The following is a 4,953-nucleotide window of genomic DNA, read 5'->3' as shown; positions in this document are numbered from 1 at the left end:
GCTCGATTTTCGTAGGAATCCTAACCATTGAGGCTAGTCTTGCTAAGGCATCAGCAAATTGATTTTCTTCTCTAGGTAGATACGTGTATTCCGCCTTCTCTAACTGATTAGTGAGAGTTTCCAGATAAGTTTGGTAAGGGGCTAGACTTTCGCTCCTTACTTTCCATCATTTAGAGATCTGATTGATGATCAATGAAGAGTCTCCGAATATTCGTAATTTTATCACTCCCAATGCCAAGGCTGTTTCAAGGCCTACCACGCATGCTTCGTATTCAGCAGCGTTGTTGGTAACGTCGAAATCAAGCTTTATGGAGATTGGAACATGCTCTTCTTTAGGTGATACTAGTAATACTCCAATGCCACACCCCTTTTGGTTTGAGGCTCCGTCGAAGTATAAGGTCCAAGTATCTTCCTCGGTGACCATCAAGTCTTCGTCTGGAAATTCATGGTCGTGTATTGGCGTCGAATCTTCTATTGGAAAGTCTGCTAGAAAATCCGAAACCACATATCCTTTGATAGCTTTTTGAGGCATGAATCTTACGTCAAATTGGGCTAAGTTGACTATCCATCTTGATATGCGCCTATTGAGTGTAGATTTCTCAAATAAATACTTGAGTGGATCCAATCAGGAAACTACAAAGACTGTATGCACGAGCATGTAATGTCTTAACTTGGTTGTGGCCGTGGTGTATAGAGTACCTCATATTCAAGCATCTTTTCTCTTAGATAGTAGATCGCATATTCTTTTCCTTCTACTTCTTGCGCTAGCATGGCTCCCATTGTTTCTTTGGTGATTGTGAAGTACAACCTAAGAGGTATTCCCGGAAGTGCTGGTGCCAATACGGGAGGATTTGCGAGATAGGCTTTGATCTTTTCAAAGGCTTTTTGACACTCGTCATCCCATATTACTGGTACATTCTTTTTCAGCTTTTTTAATATTGGTTCACATATTGTTGTCAATTTTGATATGAACCTGCTTATGTATTGCAACCGGCCAATAAATCCTCGAATTTGCTTCTCGGTTTTGGGCGGTGGCATTGACATGATTGCCTTGATCTTGGTTGGGTCTATATCTATTCCTGTAGAGCTTATGACATAACCCAAAAGCTTTCCTGAGGTGACTCCAAAAGCACACATGGATGCATTCAACCTCATATTTTATTTTCTTAGCCTTTCGAAGAATTTTCTCACGGCTATTTGATGGCCTGGGCGATCTTTTGATTTCACAATCATATCGTCCACATATACTTCAACTTCTTTATGCATCATGTCATGGAGCAAGGCAGTCGCTGCTCGTTGGTAAGTAGCACCCGCGTTTTTCAACCCAAATGACATTACCGTGTAACATTAAGTACCCCATGGTGTTATGAAAGTTGTTTTCTCCATGTCTTCTTCTGCCATGAGAATTTGATTGTATCCCGCGTATCCATCCATGAACGAGAGAAGCGCATGATTTGCTGTGTTATCTACCAGAATATCGATGTGTGGTAAAGGGAAGTCGTCCTTTGGACTTGCCTTATTTAGATTTCGATAGTCGACACACATTCTTACCCTTCCATCCTTTTTCGGAACTAGGACGACGTTGGCGACCCATTCAGGGTATTTGGATACCTTGATAAAACCTGTAGTTATTTGTTTTGAACTTCTTCTTTTATTTTAAGAGCTACGTCGGGTTTCATTCGACGCAACTTTTGTTTTACAGGTTTCATTCCTGGAATTAGCGGTATGGTGTGTTGAGCTATTTCTCTATTAATGCCTGGCATATCTTCATATGACCAAGCCCGAATACATCGATGAATTCCTTAAGAAATTTAATTAAATCGGTTCCTTCTTGTTCATCAAGTGTTAATCCGATTTTAACTTCTCTTTTATTAGTTGAATCATTTGAGATATCAACCGTCTCAGTTTCCTCAATTATCGGTGTTTTCTTTTCAAGTGTTTCCATTATTTTAATAAGTTCTTTGTCATTTTCATTGTTAGTTAAGCAATGCTCGTCATCTTGGGTTAAAGAAAAGCACGAGGAGTAAGAGGAAGAAAACATATTATTAAATTTGGAAATCATTACATCGAAGAGAGATATGTCCTCAGGGACTTGATCGCTAACTATCCTAGGGGAAGAGATAAAAGAAGGGGGTGCTACTACTAAAGATTTATATGACTCTACAGGAAAAGACTCTGACTCTGACTCTGACTCAGACGACTCTTCGAACATCGGTCCTTGCCCCGTTGTGATGGAGATTTTCCTTCCGCTTGGAGTAGTCACCTTAACGATCTTGCGCCACCCTTGTAGTGATCCTTCCGCTGGAGTGATGAGCTTTGAGGGATCAAAGCTTTCGCTTTGTTGGACCGTTTGGATGAGTGAGGAATTATCCTCTATGTAAGTCGGCTCATCCTTTTCTCGCCCAAATAGTAATCCCATGACATTAAAGTCAAAGCATGGTGGTGCTTTCTCCTTATGAATAGGAGTTGGGATTTCATTTATAAAATAGCAATCTAGGAAAATTTCGAATCCCGGTTGCCTTATGCCATTTACGAAAAAAGGTTCGGGAAATTCGTAGCATGGATAGTCCTCTCCTTCTTTTATAAATTGTCCGTTAAGGGTAAGAGGATACTGATCCATTGGAATTGCTTTCTTTTGGATGCGAGCGTTCCTACGTGCTTTTGACTTTTCCTAGGCTCGCTTGAGATTATCCCGAGTCGGTTCAAAACCAAGTCCGAAAGTGTCTAATTTATGGAGGCCAGGTGATTCTAGCGATTTTGCTATTCCTTTCTTCTTTCCTAGGGTCATCCCAGGAAAATGTCCCTGTTTCTTCATAATAGTGTTCACTATCATATTGGAGTGGGGGTCATGGCAGAGAGGGGTCCTTTCATCTTCCTCGATTAAGGAGACCTCTTCATTAAAGCCATACAAATCTTCATTATCTTCATCGTACTCCACATTAATTATTGGATTTTCTATGGCTTTAATCCTCATGGGTGAAGCATCGATTGTAATGGGGATTCCTCCAACTATGGCCTTTACCTGTTGGTGGAGAGATGAAGGGACGACCTTTAGTTCATGAAGCCAAGGGCGTCCCAACAATAGATTAAATGAAGCCTTAATATCTACTACTTGGAATGTAGTAGCGTGTTCTATTGCTCTTGCCGTTGTATTCATAGTGACCTCGCCAAGAGCTTAACGACGAGTGTTGTCGTAAGCTCTTATTCCTTGTGTTGAGGGGGTTAGATATTCATCCCTTATGCCTAGCATCCTCGCAGTTCTGAGTGGACAGACATTAATGGCCGATCCATTGTCTACAAGGGTTATAGGGACGTTCATTCTCTTGTAGACTACTGTGAGGTTTAATGCTTTATAATGCTTGTCACCTTCTGAAGGTAAGTCTTTGTCGGAAAAGGTGATCAAGTTGATAGGACTAGGGAGATCACTCGTAAGGAAGATAGCCAACCCCTCAGGAGTGGTGTTAGAATCTATCCCTATCTTATCCAAGGCATTCATCACTGCCAACCTATGTTTTCGAGATGTTGCTAGAAGTTTCCATACATTCATTTCAACCTTGGTTTTCTTCAACTGTTTAACAATATCATTGTCTTCTATGATAGGTATGGGAACTTACTGCGTAGTCGGTATAGGTTGTGTTAAAATAGGAGGTTGCATTCTCTCAGATCTTGTGATGACGTCTATTGATGAATCTTCTTCAACCCAGAAGTCATCCATGGCATATGACACTGAAGGTGGAGGTGCTACCATGTATTTTAAGTAAAAGTCTTCTTCATCACTGTCCCAAACTCCATTAATACTTATGTCTTCCTCTTGTGGAATTTGGACTAGCCTTTTGTCATCAATCATTTTCTGAATTAAATCTTTAATTTTAAAGCAGTTTTCAATAGTGTGACCCCCTGATTGATGGTATTGACAGTAAAAACTATCTGTCCTTTTAATGATTCAAATGATCTCGGTTCGAGAGGTTTGACTTCGCCACTCTCGGAGAGCATATTGAACATTTGAGCATATGGGATCCCAATTGGGGTATAGAGTCTATTAATCTTCTTGGGTTTATCAATTACTTGCTGAGAAAAGGGCTTTTTCGTTTTCTCGCTAGCTAGCTACCACAAAATACGCAAAAGAGAACGCCTGAAATAGGCAATATAGAACACTTTAGAGGCGTTCTTCAACTAGGGTGCCTTATAAAGTATACTAGACGCCTATTTGAGGCAACGAGATCTTGTTTGATTCCATGAGATGTTGAATGAGGTTTTGAAACCTTTAGCATTCATTCGTGGTATGACCGTTTCCTTGATGGTACTTGCAATAGGAATTGGGATTCCACCTTGAAGATCGCTTTTCTGGTGTTGGATCCTCGGTAGGGTCAATATGTTTGATTAGTCCTTGATCAAAGAGGTGATCAAAAGTAGCATCATAGGTCATTCCCATGGGTGTGAACTCTCTCCTGAGTTTATTTTTCGTGTGTGGAACCTTGTCACCCTATTTCTGAAGCTCTTCTAATTATTTCTTTGCAACTTTGAGAGCTTCATGTATCAAGTTTGATCTCTCCAACATGGACAGTGTAAGCAACCGTATATCCTCTTTACTTGCTAGTTCTGGAAAGTCACCCATGGCATCGAAAAAGATCTCCTCCTCTTCTTCAATAGGATGGATTTCTTCAACAGGTTTGATGAGAGATGAGGGATCAACCTCGTTTTTCTCATCAGAGATGGCTAAGCAGTGAGCGAGAGGTGCACTATCAATACTCGGCTTCTTACTGGCAGAAGGCAATGGTAGCATGTTGTTATCGATTAAATCTTGGATAGCTTCCTTATGCTTCTAACAATTTTTGGTAAGATGGCCCCTACCTTGGTGATACTTGCAATGTGCATTGGGGTTCCAATTAACCGTCCTCTTTTCGACTGATGGGTCCCCAAATGGTCCAATAGGAGTTATAAGACCTTTTGCAT

This window comes from Chenopodium album, chromosome 6 (assembly GCF_948465745.1).
Source record: "Chenopodium album chromosome 6, dcCheAlbu1.1, whole genome shotgun sequence".
Taxonomy (NCBI): domain Eukaryota; kingdom Viridiplantae; phylum Streptophyta; class Magnoliopsida; order Caryophyllales; family Amaranthaceae; genus Chenopodium; species Chenopodium album.
The sequence above is the reverse complement of the archived record's forward strand: the minus strand, read 5'-3'. Positions refer to the sequence as shown.